A 19918-nucleotide genomic window follows, 5' to 3' on the forward strand; every position below is an offset into this window, starting at 1 on the left:
GAAAATGACAGAGGACTGTACTTCGTGACAGCTGTATACTGCCAGGGCCAGGAGACAAGAGAAATCAAACAGGACATGGGAACGAGCCAGCGGCAGCGAGTGGCAGTCAGGAATTTCCTAGGAAATTCAGAGGCTCGAGGCAGGCACTTGGCTTAGCAGGGAAGGCAGCTCCCAGGACACCTGCTGCTTGTGTCAGAGTGCCAATGTGGAAATTTTGGTCCCACTTACTATGCAGCTCTTTCTTCAGGCATGCCATGGGAGACAGCAAGCGATGGCTCAAGTGGATGGGTCCTGGCCATTCACATGGGAGCCTTAATTCCTGGCTCCCAGCTGTGATCTGGCCCAGCTGTGGCAGCTGTGAGCAGCTGAGGAATGGATCAGCAGAGAAGGGGGTCTCTGGCTGCTTCTCTCTTTCTGCCTTTCAAATAAATAAACAAATAAGCATACAAGTCTTTCTAAGCACTGGGTGAACTCACAGTTCCCTGTGGAGTAGGTGCGCTGGAGGTACCTAGCAGGGCTGTCCATGAGTCCAGGGCCTCATGCAAGTTTCCCTTAGGAAGCGACAGACCTGGGGCTCTGTTGTGGGCAGTGAGGAGGGCTGGATACACGGGGCAGGGACACAAACAGACATGATGTTGCAAGGGTCCCTGTGTGCAGGGTCTGTGACATCTCTGGAAGCCAGAGGGCTCAGGGACCAGAGGCTGCAGGGCCAAGGGTCTTGTCATGCACTGCATCAGGAGCACCTTCCAGCTGCCTGAAGGTTTTGAGTAGGAGGGATAGAGAAGCCTGGATTCCCATGCTGGAGATTCCTCCACTGCTGTGCAGGACGGGTGGGAGTGGGGAGGAGAGTGAGTCCCACTGGCCCGCCTGCTCCCTTCCACAGAGATCTGTTGGTGGCACCTGAAGCGGGAACCAGCATATGCACTGAAGACGTAGAGCGAGGTTACAGTGTGCTATGTCAGCTCAGTGAGAACCTATCAGCTTTGCCTAGGGTCATACTGCACGTCATCGTAACCCTTTAAAAACTTTGCTGGGGGAAGCAGCTATCTGATGTGGCGATTAACATGCCACCTGGTACACACATCCACCTACCTGTAAGGGAGACCCAGCTGCTCTGCTTTTCCATCCAGCTTCCTGCCTTGCAGTCCCTGGGGATGCACAGGCAATGGCCCAAGTCCTTGAGTCCCTGCCACACCAGGGTGGAAACCCTGACTGAATTCAGGACTCCTGGCTTCATCTGACCGGCCTCCACTGTTCCAGGCATTTGGAAAGTGAACAAAAGGATGTCAGATTTCTGCACCCCGTTCCACCCCCCGGCCCACTCTGTCTGTTTCTGTCTCTGTCTCTCTGCCTCCTAATAAAGCTAAATAAATAAGTAATTCTTGAAATGGAGGAGGGGTATGGAGTCAGCTTGGGTTCAGGCCTGGTTTGGTAGACAGGAATTTCAAGAGTGCATGTTGCTGTTGTGTCAGACAGCTTCATTTGAAATACAGTTTGCTCTGCTCTCCGGTCCTCTCCTGTTGATTCAGCTGAAGGTTGGTGGTTTCCAGATGATTGAGATACTCAGTTTATAAGGATGAGGAAAAGGATCTTTTTTTTTTTTAAGATTTATTTATTTTATTACAAAGTCAGATATACAGAGAGAAGGAGAGACAGAGAGGAAGATCTTCCATCCGATGATTCACTCCCCAAGTGAGCCGCAACAGGCCGATGCGCGCCGATCCGAAGCTGGGAACCAGGAACCTCTTCCGGGTCTCCCACGCGGGTGCAGTGTCCCAAAGCATTGGGCCGTCCTCGACTGCTTTCCCAGGCCACAAGCAGGGAGCTGGATGGGAAGTGGAGCTGCCGGGATTAGAACCGGCGCCCATATGGGATCCCGGGGCATTCAAGGCGAGGACTTTAGCCGCTAGGCCACGCCGCCGGGCCCGAGGAAAAGGATCTTAGGGAAGAGCTCCACGTAGGACGCAGGGGGCCGTTCTAACTTTTGCGGTGGGAAGTGGGCGGAAAGGAAAAATTCCATCTGGCATCCGGCAGCCCTCAGTGTTATTTGAGATAACAGAAATAGAAGATCACTGGAAATACCAGAACAGAACAGACTGCGATCAAGGATACAGTACATATTTTTCTAATAAACAATGTTAAATATCCTTATTTTCCTTCAAACATTGACCATGCTCTTATTTGCCATTGCATAAAAATTTGCTTTAAAAGTTTTTATCTGCTTTTATTTTTTTTTTTTTAAGATTATTCCATGATTGGCACAAGCAGGATGCCTGTTTGGGACTGTGGAAGCAATGCCGTTACACTTAGGTTTAGCCGGAAGAGCCTCTTGGGTTTTGCTTGATTTTTCTCCCCTCTGTTTGTCAGTATTTCCTCCTGCGTTAACAAAGCAGAGAAGTGTAAGCCATGGCAAGTAGATTTGTGTATTATGAATTTGCATATAATTAAGCAAGCCGACCTAACTTTTTTAAAAAAGAACCCTTATAAATGTCCTCTCTCTGTTGGAGTTCCAGGGTGGCTGAGCTTGCTTACAGAGTCATCACAAAGAATTGAGGGCTCTTCAGAGCTGAGCATCTCAGAGGGAGGGAGGAGAGTGGTGAGATGGAGACAGCCATGGTGGCCGCAGGTGGCTGTGGGTGGAATCGTGGTGAGTGAGGAGGGAGAAGAGTGCTCATCCCAGGTGGGAGTTCTTCAGACTCTGTGTGTGTGTGTGTGTGTGTGTGTGTGTGTGTGAGAGAGAGAGAGAGAGAGAGAGAGAGAGAGAGAGATCTTTGAGACCATGTTTTAGGCAGTCAGACAAGCCTTATGTTGATACTCATGCTTAAGGAATTCTCACCCCAATGGTATAGCGAGTGAGAAGGTCCCAAGCTGAATGTTGGGGTTGATAGATGACATCACTTTCTCCCTACTCAGTGAGCTTATTGTTGTCTCAAGCTGGGAGAGAATGATTTGTTGATTTCCCCCTCGCATTCAATCTGCATAGCCTGGGGTTTGCCTCTGAGAGTGATAAGTGCTGGGAAGAACTGGAGATACATCAATGTTGTCTTGATGATGTGCCTAAGAAAATCTTTCTTTCACAAACTGGCACCTTGCTAGATGGGGTTATAAGCAGTTTCCTCTAGAATGAACAGTAAATACTACATGATCAATCCATTTTGTTGGAAGTTCATGAATCACCAGGAAGTGCTAAGCTTTTTCTATTGATAATATTCTAATAAGGTAACAGACCCTTTGACCTTTGTAAGCAGAAGCGAGAATCTGTGTGGAAGTGGTAATTACTGGAGACCCCCTACGTTCGTTAGATGATTAGAATCCCATTTTGTGCTTTTCTTTCTCAGTGTTGCTGAGGTTGTATTTTGTGCATGAGACTTCCCTAATGGAAATGACCTTGGCCACCCTGAGAGGCCTCCTCCTCCACCCCCGTCACCCCTGGCCTTGTGTAGAGGGTGCAGCTGCATCCCATTTGAGCATTGGTTCAAGTCCTGGACGTTCCATTTCCAGTCCAGCTCCTTGTTGATGTGCCTGGAAAAGTGCCAGAATCTGGTCCAAGTATTTGGGTCCGTGCACCCACAAAGCAGACCTGGAAGAAACTCCTGTCTCCTGGCTTTTGTCTGGCTTAGCCCTGGCCAGCATGGCCGACTGTGAGGATTGCTCCCTCTGCCTCTGTCTCTGTCTCTGTCTTTGTCTCTCTCTCTCTCTCTCTAAATCTACCTTTTAGATGAATAAAATAAAATTTTAAAACTAAAGAAAAGGAAAAGAGCAACTCATGCAAGCAACTGCCAACAATTTTACCGGCAGAAAATGAACAGAACCATTTCGGTGCCTCACACTGAGAAGTGCATGTCTAACATGCTATCTCAGTATCAGAGTGACATTCAGCCAAGACTCTGGGAGCACGGGGAAAGGGAGTCATTGAAGCCAGGGAGGTAATATTGTCCCCTTCTGCAATGCATGTGACTGGCATTTTCAGAGCCCACCCTCCCCGCCCCCGACCCATCCCCCCCCCCACACACACACACAAGGACAGGATATGAAACAATGGAGACTAGTTCTGAGCTACAGCTGTGGCTTTGACCTGACAGATAAAGCCACACAGGTGGTGAAGGAAGGAATTTAAACTTGAATAGGGCCCTTTCATTTTGAAGGAAGGAGGTTCTTGGCCACCAGCTGCTGGTACCCAGAAACCTCCCAGAACCTGATCATCCCATCTCCACTGGAAGTTGGCAATGCCCTCTGGCCTGCATCTCAGATTCTCCCGTTCAGAGATTTCCTGCCCCTCTGGCATGAGTCATCAACTTGGCAGATGGAGGCAAGATCTGTGCAGACCTGAAAGCTTCACGTGGCTGCTCCCTGGAAAGGTCCTTCCACCTGAAGACCAGGGCAGCCACAGCCGCAGCTGCTGCGTCTTCCCAGCCCTGCCCTCCGTGCCTGGCCCTGATTGTATCCCAGCACTGATTCTGCTGTTCCTGTTACATACCTGCCCAGCCCACCGAGATCCTCTGTGAAGGAAGACACTGTAAGAACATCTTACTGTTTCCCCTGGTGGCCTAAACCTTTGCCTGAAGCGGTTTCCACCCAGGAAAGAGGAGGCAGGCACGGTGTCCATTCCCCCTGAGTGACGAAGCTGTATGGTGGCAGCATACCACAGCCTGGGGGCCCATGAAGAAGGCACAGTGAGGGAAGAGCCAGGTAGCTTGAGTTCTGCCTTGCTGGTGGTGCTGGTGCTGGCAGGTGTGGATGTCTGTTGGCACTGGGGACTTTGGTGGCTTCTGTTTTTGCACTGAGGGCTTTCAGGGTCCCTCAGGAGGAAGTCACACATTCACGTGCTGGGGCCCCCCGAGTGCACTAAGGGCAGCCGGCCCTGCATAGTTGCTCAGCACCTGCTACCCTTAGCAGCGACTCAGCCACAGCACCTAAAGGTGACATTGCCAAAGGTCTAAGTAACTGGTAATATCAGTACATTCCTTTTCCAACTATAGTGCAAGATTTTTTAATGATTTTTTTTTATTGGAAAGGCAGATTTACAGAGAGAAAGACAGAGCTCTGTCTGCTGGCTCACTCCCCAAGTGACTGCAACTGCTGGAGCTGATCTGATCTGGAACTCCTCCAGGTCTCCCACGTGAGGGCAGGGTCCTAGGCATCAAGCCATCCTCCGCTCCTTTCTCAGGCCATAAGCATGGAGCTGGATAGGAAGCAGAACAGCTGGGACATGAAGCAGTACCTATATGGACTCCTGGTGCGAGTGAAGAGAGGATTACCCAATTGAGCCATTTCATCAGGCCCTGTAGAGCAAGTTTTTAAAGATCCAGCAAATAAGACTTTGTTCCTACCCCCATATCTGGAGGAAAGCACCTGCTGTGAATCAGGCATCCCACGGAACAAAACCGAGCTGGAAACAGCAGTAAGATACCAAAGGCACCATGATTAAAAACAAAAAGGGGTGGCAGATTGGTGTTGTGGTGTTAACAGCTTAAACCACTGCTTGGGGTGCCTACATCTCCTGTCGGAGAACCCGGTTCAAATCCCAGATTCTTTGTGTTTCTGATTCTACTTCCTGCTAATGCTCCTCAGTGGTAGCAGGTGCTGGTCCAAGTCTACGAGCTCCTGCCACCCACGTGGGAGACCCATTTGGAGCTCCAGGCTCCTGGCTTCAGAGTAGCCCAGATCTGGCTGTTGTGGCCCTTTGGGAGAGTGAAGCAGCAGATGGAAGAGCTTGCTCGCTCTATTCTGTCTCTCTCTGCCTTTCAAATAAGTAAATAAATCTTTTGAGACAAAAGTGAATGACGATTTTAAAGGGATGAAAACACCAAGATAGGAGAGGAAAAGGGGCAGCAAACAAAGCAACAAGAGGGCTGGAAGGGGCTGCCAGAAGGGAGGAAGAAGTGCATTTGTGTAAAGCATTTGCTCTAAGACTCTTTCCTCACATTCCTGTGAGGAGTTACCAAATTAAACCTCATCTTTTTAACTCCCAGGTTTTGACCAGGTCAAGACACAAATCATCAACTGCAAATATGACAAATCTCAAGAAGGGTACATCACGTTTAAGTTCACCATTCCCTGCTCCCCACCCCCACCCCAACCCTGACACATACCTCGTTTTCAAGCCACAAAGACAAATTTTTCCAAAACAAATTCTTAATTTGAGTCCTTGGCCTGTTTTGCTGATTGAATGTGTTTCTAAAATGAGCCTCAAGTGAGAGATTTACAGGTGTTTGATAGTCACCCCACCGCCACCCACCCCTGGCAATGTACCAACCAGGCAACTGGCCTGAAGTTTTGACACATTTGTGCTAAAAGAACTTTGTAGTTGAAAATAGTGATGGATTGTAGACGTGATCATGCCTTTTCTGGAGACATAAGAAATGATAGAAACCTATAAATAAGAAAAGAAAAATTTTTTGGTAATGAGGCCCTGTTCTACTCCACCCCACTTCCTTACCATCCCAGTAGTTGAGACTTTCCTTTTGGATATGTGAGCGTGTGTGAGATTGATTGAATGATTGATTGACTGATCGATCGATCGATTGATTGATTTAGACGTTGAGAGAGAAAAGAGATCTTCTAATCTTCTGGTTCACTCCCCTTTTGGCTTGGGATTAAACCGAGCCAAAGGTAGGAGCCAGAAACTTCCTCCGGGACCCAAGCACTTGGGCCATCTCCTGCTGCTTTTTCAGGTGCAATAGCAGGGAACTGGATTGGAAGTGGAGCAACTGGGACTCAGATCAGCACCAGTAATGGCATGCCACCATTGTAAGTGATGGCCTTACCTGCTGTGCCACAACACCAGCCACTCTTTGTGTTTTAATAATATACTTGATTTAACCACTCTTCCATTTGGGAAAAAGGTAGTTTTCAGAGTTTTGCTATTATGAATGACCTGTCGTGTACACATCTATAAATCTCTTTCCCTAACACTGTGATTCCTAAGGGCTAGTTCCTAGCAGTGTAGTTACCAACTACACGTAGGGACCGTATACATCTCTGGAAAGTTTTGCTCAGCTACTTTCCATAAAGCTCATACTGGTTCTTCTTCAATCAGCCATGCCGTCCATGAAGGCACTTGTTCTGGAATGCCTGTTGACCAGGATTCTTTTGGAAACACTAAATGTCTTTGTCAGGTCAATGGGTTCTAGGGAAAGTCAATAATATCTTATGGAATTCACATTTCTTTCCCAGAAAAGTTGAATATGAACAATTTTATTTCTCTTGCTGCTGCTTCTGTAAGTAAGCCATTTAGTACCTTTGTCCAATTTCCAACTGTAATTTTTCTCGTTGATTAGGGTAAGGGTTTTTTTTTTTTAGGATTTATTTTGTTTCAAAGGCAGAATTGTAGGGAGGAGCGAGTGATCTTCCATCTGCTGGTTCACTGCCAAAATGGCCACAACAATCAGAACTGAGTCAATCCAAAGCCAGGCTCCAGGAGCTTCTCCTGGGCCTGCCTCATGGGTGCAGAGGGCCAAGAACTTAAGCCATCCTCTACTGCTTTCCCAGGCCACAAGCAGGAGCTGAATGGGAAGAGGTGCATCCGGGACTCAAACCAGCACCCATATAGAATACCAGTGCCGCCGGTGGAAGCTTGGCCTATCAAGCCATGTCACTGGCCCCTGGATAAGTTTTTTATACATGAACAACACAGACCTCTGTCCTTATATGTCGTTGGCCCCGGTTTGTTTCTTACCTTGTTATTTTTATGCCCATATGCATGAAATTGTTAATCTTTTTTTAATTTTCAAAATTAGAAAACTCTTCTCCATTCTGCAGCCTCAATTTTATCTTTTTTTTTTTTTTTCTGATTCTCCTGGAATTGAACTTTTCACTCAATTATTGGAGTTCACTGTATTTTCTTTTGGTAATGTAAAACTAAGCTTTCTTAATTTCCTGCCAGAGGTGTAAGTTTTTTTCATTCTATTACTTTGCTGCTAGAATTTTAACAATTCATTTTATTCAAGAGGAGCTATAATTCTATTCGTAGCCTTTCTTCGAAGTTCAGTTTATTGAGTGGAAATTTAGTGATTCACTTTCCCTCTCCAAGTTCCATCTTATCTATTAAGTCATTAAACTCACGAGCTAGGATTTCTGTTAGCTCTAATAAAATTCCTTTCTTAGCTTAAGGAATCCGCCTCCTGACCCCATCCCATCAGCTCCCATCATTTCAGCACTTACTAATGGGTACGGATGGATTCGTTAGGAAGGCCTTAACATTCCGTCTAATTTGAGCATGCCCCTCCATGCCAGGCGCCGTTCTGTTCTCTCAGGTTCTAAAAATATTCCCACAGAGAGAACTACTAAAATTTTTGACTCTTTGTGAATTGGCATTGATGTGGGACAGATGGCTGATCCGGACCCTCTGGCTAAGCACGTCTCTGTTACCAGGGAGACAAGAGCCACATTTCAAGTCAAGTTGTTAAATATTTGGAATTGTTTTCTACCAAGTTCAGAATGTCCCAAGGAGGACCAAGATCTGGAATTCACAAGTCTTAACAAACTCCAAAGAAATGCACTAGATCCTGATGTTTTAAACTCTTAGGGGGAAAAAAAATCAAGAAAATGTCCTACTTAATGCCCTGGACTGGCTTCCTTCTGCAGCCACTATCCACAGCCTCTCCCCAAGTCACCGTTTTTAGTCAGTGCATGTGTGTGGCTCTTGCCTCTTCCACATCTCTGTGTTTCCCACAAAGAACGTGGGAAGGCAGCTGAAGATGAACCAACTACTTAGACCCCCACCACCACTTAAGGTGCTGTGATGGCACTCCTGGCTCCTGGCTTCAGCCTGGACCAGCCCTGTCTGTTGCAGCCATTTAGGAAGTAAAGCAGTACATGGAAAATCCGTTCTCTCTGTCACTATGTTTTTCAAATAAATAAATACAATTTTTAAACACATCCTTAGAAAAGATTAGGCAGGAAGTTGGTGTTGTGGAACCTGGGAAACTGGAATCCCATATGGGCACTGATCCAAGTCCCAGCTGCTCCACTTCTGATCCAGCTCCCTAGCAATGCCCCTGGGAAGAGAGAAGAAGATGGCTGAAGTGCTTGGGCCTTTGAACTCATGTGGGAGGTTTGGAGAAAGTTCCAGGCTTCTGGCTTCACCCTGGATCAGCCCTGAGCACTGCAGCTCCATAAGGAAAGTGAATCAGCAGATGGGACATCATCCATGTGATTCTGCCTTTCAAATAAATAAAAAATAAACCTTTTTTAAAAAAATTGTTATTTAAACTTTACTGGGTGATGGTTTATGGAGCAAGGATCTTATCTGGGAACCTTCTTTGGTGCCCTAAAGTACACGTTGACAGTCGGGGGAGAGAAGACCTTCTCGTCTGCAGCATCACTTACATCCTCCCATTTCTCTCCAGTCCGTCGTATCTCTTCTCCCCATAACTCCTCTGCACCTTGTAAAACGAGGGAGTGAGAGACATCTGCATTGAGCCAGTTCAGTGTTGGTCTCACTTGACTAGCACTCTTTTTACTTCCTGATTTCTCTGTTTATATGTCTGCTGAGCCAATCATTTTGGTAATATTTCATCGCATTTCAAATCCCCACAACCATTTGTAAGGTTTAACTGTGCAGTGCACCACGAGCCGTGCGTTGCCAGAGACACCACAGAATGCACCAAGCAAGCCATCAGTGTTTTTTTTTTTTTTTTTTTTTTTTTTTCTGATGTCTCCTATCCCCTCATTCCCATTCCATGTGGTCTGGCGGTTGCTATGGTAACTAGGAATTTCTCATTCAGGAAACTGCCCCTTGTATGACTGCTCTGCCCTCTGTGAAGTTAACCATGTGTGCAGGTGCACACGTACGCAAAAGCACACACATCTAGTTGTGTCCTCAGGCACATACTTGCAAATGCACAAAAAGAGATGTGGAAGGGCTCATGGAATTCCTTGGTTTGAAGCCTTTCCTTTTTGGTTTTCAGTTCATATCTTTATTTGAAAGGCTGAGAGACAAGGAGATACATCAAGAACTTCCATCTGATCATCTGATGGCCCACTCCTCAAATGTCCAGAAACAGCTGGCTAGGCCAGACTGAAGCCAGGAGCCTGGAACTCCATCTGAGTCTCCCATGTGGGTGACAGGAACTCAAGTTCATGGGCCGTCACCTCCTGCCTCCCCAGTTGCTCATTAGCAGGGAAGTGGATGTGAAGCTGAGTAGCAAGGACTTGAACTAGTCCCCATATGGTTGCACATACTTCAAGTGGCAGCTTAAGCGCTGTGCCACCCTGGCTGCCAGGCATTCCATATATTAAGTATATTGCTTGATACTTTCTTAAGTTTGAAGAATGCTTACATTGAGAGTGAAGAGCCAGCTTTTTCAAATCACTTCAGTTTGGGCTGCAGGTGCTCACTTGATCAGGAGGCACATGCAACTCAACTCCGCTTCAGATACCACTGCAGACATTTGAGGGGGAGATGCAGAAGCCCTTGGCATTGAGTGCTGCTGTGAAAACCTGTACCCTCTGCTTGTTGTTCAAGTTCTAATGGTGTCTACCAAATTATTCCCATGAATTACTCAAAGCCCAGGCAACAAGTGTATCTATAGCCAGACTGTAGAAACTTAATTCTAGGCATAATTTAATGTGAATTTTTTAAAATATTAGTTAGACCTTTCACCTGCTTATTCATTTCCCAAAAGGCCAGAAGGACCAGGGACAAAGCCAAACCAAAGCGAGGAGCCTGGGATTCCATAAGATCTCCCACAAGGGTGACAGAGGCTCAGATACTTGGACCGTTCTCTGCTGCTTTCCCAGGCGTATTAGCAGGCAGCTGTATTGGAAATTGAGCATCCAGGACTCAAGCAGGTGCTCCTACGGGATGGCAGTGTTGTAGGTGGTGGTTTAACCTGCTGTTCCACAAATGCCAACCTTAACAAGTTTTTATCTTTAGGTTAGTAGTTGGAAGTGACTGTATAGTTGTTTTCTGTTAACATATGTTTGCATTGTTATTGGTTGTTGGGACTGTGCTGAGGACTACAGATGTTAGAGATGCATCATTTACAAAACGATTTGGAAATTTTTGAAAATTAGAAGATACACCCATGTAATGTTCATATGTATTATTTCCATAAAACCTCTCATGAGACAAGATTTTAGATTTGTGTATTTGCCCAACTTTTTATCTTGGGTAAAATATTCTGTATATTTTGAGGCCCCTGAGTGTATGCTGATAGTAAGTGCTGCCCTCAGCTCCAAGTCCTCTCAGTTCTGCCAGTCCCAGCGTAATGGAGTGTGTCCTGAATATCCCATAGCCAGCATGCACAGAGAACACACACATGTCCCAGTTGTGAGCCATAGGAACATGTTCTCCCATGTGCCACGGCTTTGGCCACCATTTTCACCTTTCTCCAGTCACCTGCTAGGAAGTGCAGAGGGATCGAATTTAGGGTTTGGAAGGCATCTTCACCTGTTCCAGATTACCTTACAGTGAATTTGGTCAGGTTCTGTGCACACAGGACACAGTCCCTTCAGGTACCCTGTGCTGGGTGCTTTTTATTTATTTATTAGAAAATCAGAGAGACAAAGAGAGATCATCCATGCCTCCCTGCTCGGGAAGGTGTGGAGCAGATCTGAGACCTGAACCCATGCCCCCCAAGATGGGTTGTGGGCATCCAAACGAATGACCTCACCAAACGCCCCCATCCCTGCTGCTGCATTCATTCCAGGCAAGCCTGTGTGCTGCACCTTGACACACAGGGACACATTGGCTCAGGGAGTCTTTGTGATTTCTCAGCTCAGCTGACCTTTTACTTTGTTTTCATTCTTAGTTATTTATCTCCATTGTGTTTGAAAAGCAATGAGACAGAAAGTCTGGTGGTTTACTCCCCAAAACACCTGCAGTAGGTAGAGTTGGATCAGACTTAAACCACAAGCCCAGAATTCCGTCCCGGTCATTTACGTGGATGTAAAGGAGACCCAAGCACATGCGCCATTACCTACTGTCCCCCAGGATGTATTAGCAGGAAGCTGGATTGGATGCAGAAGAGCCAAGACTTGAGCCAAGCATGTCAATCTGGGTCTTGAGTGCTGAACCAAATACCCCACTCCTCTAGTCATCGTTTTGCATACCAGAGATCATGACTGGGACTCGGACATCTCAGCAGGAGATTCCCTGGCACACGTGGAACCAGTGAGAGCAGGGTACCCTGTCTGCCTGGCCATGGCTTGACCATGGTTTGGTTCTGTCCTGGTACACTCACCATGCTATCGCTCAGGGGTGCTGGCCGCCCCACTGCTAATCATCAGTCAACCCACATAGACACTCAGCTTGTTCACTAGGCATGTACTAATGCCAGAAATTTCATCATAGAGATGCACAGCAAATGAACTTTCTGGCCTCCCTTCTTCCGGTTTGGGGGCTCTCAGGGTGTATGTCTCTCTGGAGTTGAGAGGCAGGGTTGATGGGAGCAGAGACTGTCCCTTGTGCCTGTGAATATGATGCATCCTCCCACATCCTCCTGCTAAAGGGACCTTTGAACTCTTCAGTCAACTCCCATGATGACTTCTGACACTCAGGGGCTCATACAGCCCCTCAGGGAATAGATGCTTTTATTGCAGGTGGGAAAAAATGTGACATGTCCTCTGTGTGTTTCTTTAAATGTGGGTGAGTTTTTTTGAGATTTACTTATCTATTTGCAAAGCAGGGTTGTAGCAGGGAGAGAGAAAGAGAGAAGAATGAGCTTCCATCTACTGGTTCATTGCCCAAATGGCTACATCAGCTAGAGCTGGGCCAGCCAGAAGCTTCTCTTGCCCACATGGGTGCTGGGGCTCAAGCACTTGGGCCAATTTCTGCTGCTTTCCTAGGTGCATCAGCAGAGAGCTGGGTCAGAAGCAGAGCAGCCAGAACTCAAACTGGCACCAGTATGGAACGCTGCTATTTCAGGCAGTGTCTTGACTTGCTATGTCACAGCACTGGCTACTGGATGACATCCTTACACACATATATGTGAATAGAATGATAGCAAAACCTGATACAATTGCCATTTTGTAGTACTTTGAAGTTAATACTTCAGGGTAGCATCCCATTACCACCTGATTTGTGTGTTTCTCCATGTCCAGCACTCATTTGGGTCTATATTATCCCGTGCGGCAGCTAATAAAGCTGTTTTTCAGAGACTGAACAACCTGAGAGAGACCACTCAGCTACCAAGTGGCAGATCCAGGACTTAAATTGGCTCACCTTCATTCAACTTTTAAATTTTTTTTCCATTGGAGCAAGCTCCCATCCATTGGTTTACTCAAATGCCCACACCAACCTGGGTGGGGCCAGTCTGAAGCTAGAAGCTAGGAACTCAGTTCTGGTCCCCTACATGGGTGGCAAGGTCACAACTGCTTGAACCATCACCCGCTGTCTCCCAGGGTGTACATCAGCAAGAAGCTAGAGTCAGGAGCCAGAGCCAGGAATCAAATGCAGGAACCTCTGGTATTGTATGCAGGCAACTCCACCACTAAGCTTTAATGTTTGTATCATTGAGATTTGCTTAGAACCTATTAAATAGACGTGGGCCATTTCCCTGGCAGGGAGATAAGAAGAGATCTGGGTAAGGATTGTTAAACTTAGATTTGTTGAATCGTTAGTGATTGGGGCGGGACGATGCCAGGCCTTTCGCTAAAATCCCAATGGACCTAGTAGCATTCTATTTCCCACGATACATCAGGTCTGTAAAGTGTAATGCCTGCCTCAGTTGCTTCCACACAGCTGTTAGATGGTGGCCAGGATTTAGTCCTGCCCTCCCTGTGCTGTGTACACAGTTGGGGACTTCAGCAACAGCTCTGATCTCAGCCATTCTGTGAGCAAAGGACCTCCCCTGGGGTGAGCCATGGCTCGGAAGGTCCCTGGAATGAGGACCCAGCTCCATCCCTGGAGAGACATGCCCAGGACTCGAGCCTGCCCAGCATCTGACTTTGCAGTGTTGGGTCCCACAGTGGGGCTCCCCATGTCAAACTTTCTGCAGGCTTCCTGCTGGAATCTCTCTTCTCTCTGGACTCAGTTCTCCTGGGGTTGCGCCTCTGTCTCCTCACTTCTTGCCCAGCTCTGTGCTTGACATCATTTCATCATAATCCACTTGTCCATCACCCAGCAGGCCACTTGTTCACCCAGCAGGTGTTGTTCTGATGTGGGATGAAGCAGAACTAAGCAGACCAGGTCCCTCTTCTCAGGCAACCAACATCAAAGTACAACTGGCCATGCCATTTCTCCTCCTTCTTCACCCCTGCATCGCTACTCCCAAATCTAGCCGAGAACGAAGAACTTCATTATTGGACATAAAGGACTTGCTGGGAAGGATTTAATAAGGTTTGAGCTTTTGTGATGAAAAAAAAAAATGGACTCAGCCAGGGGAGTAGCAACGTAGGAGAGGGGTCAGGGAGCAGCCCCCCACCACCATCCTGCTGTTTTTTGCAATGGTGGCTGCGCTTCTTGGGCATCCTGCCATTTTTCCCTCCAACTCTCCAAGGGATGCGGTGCTAAGACCCCCAGCAGTAGTCTGTTCATCAGATGCGTTCCAAACCCCTAGCCCAGCCATGCTTTCCCTTCCAGGCAGTGTCCGGAGTGACCAGATCCCTCCAGCTAGTACCACCACAGAAACCCACTTGCAAGGAGGATACTGTCTTCGGGCAACGAGCACCAAGTATGTCGCCAGCTCTTTAGCCATACTTGCAGGTGTGTTGGCCCCGCATCAGGTTCCTGGGTGTGCTGTAGTCTCAGGCCTTGAGGATGAGGAGTTATTTCACAAAAGAATAAAGAATTAGCAGCCTGGGAGCTTCCTGTCCAGTCATGAGTTGCTGGTTTTCTTTGAATGGCTGGCCAACCTGTATAATAATTGTGTGTTTGCTTTCACAATGTGATGCAAGTTAGACTCCCATGAGTCCCACTTAGGCTGTACTCAGAGTTATTAATCTTAATCGGGTAAAAAAGACAGAAGAACTAATGATGGTGATTTAATCACTCTCCTTGGCTTGGTTAGGCCAGCACCCTTGCGATCTAGTCGTCGGAGCCATGCACCTTGACACCCACATCTGCTTACTGAATCTGTCTTAACCAGCACTCAGGTCAGCAGTAATGTCTTTGACCTTTCTCGGTTTTAGTGATCTGATTATGTTTTTCCATAACAAAAAGGAATCACCAGCTGCACAGTCAGCAGATCTGATTTTGTACAAACTCCTTTTGAGCCAGAGATGTGCGTTGTATGTTTTGTTTGGTTGGTTTTTCTTTTGTAAGATAAGTCTGCCCTGCTGCTGCACCCCTATGGACAGTGCCGGTAGAGATGCGGGTGCTGGGTGCTAAGCTATGTGTGAATTTCGTAGCGAAAGATTGGCAGAAATACCTTGCTCCTAATTCAAGGGCCTCCTTCCGGCTTGAGAGCCAGCTTGTTGAGCTTCATGGCAGAAAGTGGAATCCAGGCCAGCAGATAGAAGGCCAGGGCTGGACAGGAGGCAGAGTGGAGCGCCCCTCGGTCACAAACTGTCCACCTGTTCTCTGTGTGTTGATCTGGGATGCACTCTGCATCTCTGCTGGGCCTGCGTCCTTAAGCTGCACCACAGTTAGCCCCCTTTTTCGCACATCCACTTCTGGAGGGTCCCCATTCTCCAATGTTAGCTTAATCCCAGGGTCTCTGCCTCACCAAAAGGGGCTCTCTCTTTCTGTCTGTCTATATGTCTCTCTCTCTCTCCTGCAGTTTCATTAATAAAGAAATCTTATATTTATACAGACATATATACATATGAATATGGTCTCAGATCATGTTCAAGTCCCAGGGCTACCTCACTGCCAAGGTTCCCAAACAGAACAGACCATATTTGCTCTGGGATATAAATCCCAGCCTGGGTTCATCGTGGTTGTCGGGATAAGCTATGGTCAATGTCACCATATCCATTTGGAGGCGTTGGCTAAGTCAATGGACAAGGTAAAAAGCAGAGCAAGCCAGAGCCTGCCATCACCACCACATCTCCACCCCCACCAAAGCTGTCTGATGACTCAGCAGGGTGGCCCCTCTGCCAGCCTTGTCAGAATTCACCCCGAGAAGTGAGTTGTTAGAGATTTAAGGAAAGTCTCCAGACTTCTGTTTGTTAAAGTTTTTATCTATCCATCCTTTTCTTCCAAGATTGATTCAGCAGGTGTCCTTTGAGTGTTCATGCAGTGTCAAGTCCTGGCCAACTAGTGGGTTGTGGCACCTGCCCACAAAGTGAGCACCAGGTTTGGGGGGAAGACAGAGAAGTGCATCCGTCTGTACTCCCCAGGGTGCTGAGTCAGGGTGCAATATGTGCAGTGCCTAGGGGCCATACCTGAGGACCATCAGGCCAAGGGGTGCCTAGGAAGGGAGTGATTCCTGACAGGAACCTTATAGGTGAACAAGAGTTAGGCCAAGGCCATGAGACGAAAGCTGGCAGAGTGAACTACTAGCTCTGAGTGTCTTAGGTTAGTATCTTCCATTACTCAATTCACAAGCTCGAGGGCATGCATCTTTGGTACTTGGGTGACATCCCGAACCCTGCATCCTTTTTGTCACCGGTTTAGGCGAGTCTCCGTGTTTTCTTCTGGAAGGTTCTTTGGTGCTGGCTGCTTCAGGCATACTTCATTGTGGAGGTTGAGTACCTGTCCTGTGGTGGCATCACTTAGTGGACAAGACAGTGAATGTGGATGCACAGAGGTCATGGGATCAGAGGATGCCTATAGCACCTTTGGCACCTTGTCTGGAGAGACATAGGCAATGGGCAGTGCTGGCATGACACCTGGAAAATCCGTGAGTTCTGGACCGGGGGAGTTCATAGACTGCAGTGAGATGGAAACCCTACACCCTGCACAGACAAACACGCCCAGACATAAAACTCCTGAATATTTGCTGGTGTTCTCTGGGGCCCTGGGGCCCAGCCCATGAGCCCCCTCTCAGGACCCCCATCGAAGTCTGGGCTCACAGAGGACCAGGTCACGATGCCCTGGAGAAAACCAATAGCTGCATTGTGGGTACTTGAGCCCCGGAGTCCTTTCCATTTTCCTGTCAGAGGAAAAGCAAGCAAGAAGCTGTGATAGTCCCAGCAGGCCTGATACGTCCATGTATCACCACTTCATCTTGCCAGTGCTGGGGATACGGGGGAACCGAGACACAGTGAGTTATTTCATGGCATCTACACTTGGGTGCAAGACACTACACATGAAGCCCTTTCCTTGTGCGCTTCCACTCTTGGAAGAATTAAGTGTTTATAGAACTCTCTGGATATTTCCATCTTCAAAGTAAATCTGTTTTTGTAGAGAATAGATAGATGCAAGATCAAAAACACAAAAGGTGGAGGGTGGGGGAGAGAGGAGGCAACCATGGTAACTTTGACTTGGAATTCCAAACGCTGCTGCTCTTGACCATGAAAATGCATCTAAGGTCCGAGGCGGGCACTGATTCTATTGTGCATTCAGAATCCATAGACAGGATAGTAATGCGGCCTAACAGATGAGAACATCAGAGCCGCCCACCCACAGGATGACGTAGAGACAAGGCACTGGGAGGCCTGGGTGCCCTCCTCTGCTTGCCTACTCCCGATGGGCTCTGCACAGAGGGGCCTGGGACTCCCTGAGCAGTGCTTCACCTCATGGTCACTCACCTGCTGCTTTCCGCCCAGGACCCCAGCTCATCCCTATAGTCCCTCCCACAAGCACTGCCCACTTGGGCTAGGCTGTGAATCCATTGCATCTGTCTTTGCAGCTTCTTGTCCCTCCCACCTAGTGCCCCAGAGAAGAGAGGGAGGGACAAGGAGTGGTTTCTACAGATCTGGGGCTGATGTGTACATGTTGGGAAGAGAGGAATTCGCTCCCTGCTAGTGTCCACACCGTGAGTAAGGGAGACCTGAAGTTGCCTGGCACATCCTGAGGAATCCCTGTGTTCACAACTCCCATTGCTGTCCTGGTGGCTTTGACAAAAGCCCCTCCCTGCCCGGCATCCTGAGCTCCGTGTACCTGCTCACCTCATCTTCCCATCCCTGCATGACCAACACTCTGCCACTTGCCGCAGTGGCCTTGTCATCTGTATTTTCTGGCTCTGACTTCACCCTCTTCTGTGTCCTGTTTCCTGCTTTCGCCTCCAGTCTCATCCTGGCGCCTGTCCTGAGATAATCCACAGTTGCTATCTCTGGCCTTGACCCTGACCTGGAGGACAACCTCCACAGTCTGTCCACAACTGGCATGTCCCCAGCTACATTAACACCCCTCTTCCCAACTTGACCTTCCCAGTCTGTGTTCCACCCATGGTGACCTCAGCTCCCACTGAGTCCACTCTTCCTTGCATCCTGTGTTTGGCCACATCTTGCCCAGTTTACATTCTCATGGAGCCTGTTGACTTGTGTGTTCAGAGCCAGTGCTTATCTTGTTCATTTTTTAAGATTTATTTTATTTATTTGAAAGGCAGAGTTACAGAGCAGGGGGTTGGGGAGATAGAAAGAAATCTTCCATTTGTTGATTCACTCCCCCAAATGACCAACAAGGACTGGGACTGGGCCAGGCCAGAGCCCAGAGCCAGAAACTTCTTCCAGGTCTCCCACATGGGTACAGAGGCCCAAGGCCTTGGGCCAGCCTCTGTTGCTTGCCTAAGCACATTTGCAAGGAAGCTGGATGGAAATGGAACAGCTAGGTCTCGAACTGGTGCCCACATTGGATGCTGGTGCTGCAAGCAAGTGGTTTAACCCACCAATTCACAGAGCCAGTTCCATCTTACTCATCTTTGCTTAGGGTCCAACACAGTGCCTTCCCCATAGGAGGCCCGTCAGTGCAGGGTTTCCAGCGCTTCGCCAGCATTTCACAAAGGATGTGTCAGCAAACATATCTTCCACGATTCATTCTCTTAACACTTGTACTCATAGCCAAGCCAACATAAGAATGATATTTCCTACCCAGACCTTCTGCTCTTTCTCAGGAAGAGAGATTTGTCAAGAGAGGGGGTCAGGCAACATCCATTTTGCTTTCCTCCTTGACAGCCGATATCATAAACCAGGATGACTGTGATTTCGTGGCAATCTCAGATAACTGACAGCTCCCCCTCGAACATTGATTCCTCTGCCCTTTTCTAACAGGTTTTCCAAAAGGAAAGCTATCACAGTGACATAGATGCTATTGATAGCATATCAATACAGTGCAGCCATTCGCCTGCCCAGCAGAGTGTGGCCGCTGCACACACAGCCACGTAATACCTATCAGTTAGGCAGACATCTGAGAGAAGCCCTGCCCATCCATATGTATGTGCGCGGCCCAGGGAAGTTAATAATGCCATACATCATGGGCACGTGGAGTGCAAAATGTACTCCCGAATGACAGCAGCCCGCCTGCAAAAATGCAAAGCCAGCTTTACGATGAGCAGACACAGGAAAGACCTTCCTACTTGCAGACAGCAGATGCTGGATGATCTCCTGTGTGTCTGTATGTGCTGGGGATCCAAGACTCTCGACGGCGAGGGGGTGGCAGGAGAGGTTAATATATGCCCCCTCTCCTGCCACCTTATTCCCCTTCAGCAGCAGGGATAACAAAAGAACCCCTGAGGAGAAATGAGAAATGGCAATTACACATTGGTATTCATGTTGGAGGGGGGAGCTAGGCCGCCTTCCTCGGGGAGCTTCCCGATGAATATCCCGCATTAATTGCCACAGTAACTGTGCCCCTGACCTTGCCGAAATGTAATCCAGCAGCTTCCCATCAGAGGATGATGTGCCACTGAAAGATTAAAAAACAATGATCATGAAATGATATTGCTAATGGCCAGGTGGCTGTATTTCCTCGCGGGTTGGGGGAGCAGGTAGCACAGGGATGTTCTGGCTGAATTGGTAAGCAATTATGGTGCGATTAGTGTCTTCCCACTCTTAGGAAAGCTGAATCAAATGCATATCTATCCCTGCTGGTCCCACCGGGTCAGGGACTTTTTGTCCCTTAGTGAGGAGTAGGGGAAGGGGAGTCCAC

At 48.0% G+C, this 19918-nt stretch overlaps 1 protein-coding gene across 2 annotated transcripts in view; it reads left to right on the forward strand.

Moving 5' to 3' along the window:
- The window catches only part of RAPGEF5 (Rap guanine nucleotide exchange factor 5), a 201758-nt gene that overhangs the window by 121943 nt on the left and 59897 nt on the right, over positions 1-19918 (forward strand). The gene's annotated exons all lie outside the window — the stretch shown is intronic.

Source organism: Ochotona princeps, chromosome 20, assembly GCF_030435755.1.
Source record: "Ochotona princeps isolate mOchPri1 chromosome 20, mOchPri1.hap1, whole genome shotgun sequence".
In the NCBI taxonomy this organism is placed as follows: Eukaryota; Metazoa; Chordata; class Mammalia; order Lagomorpha; family Ochotonidae; genus Ochotona; species Ochotona princeps.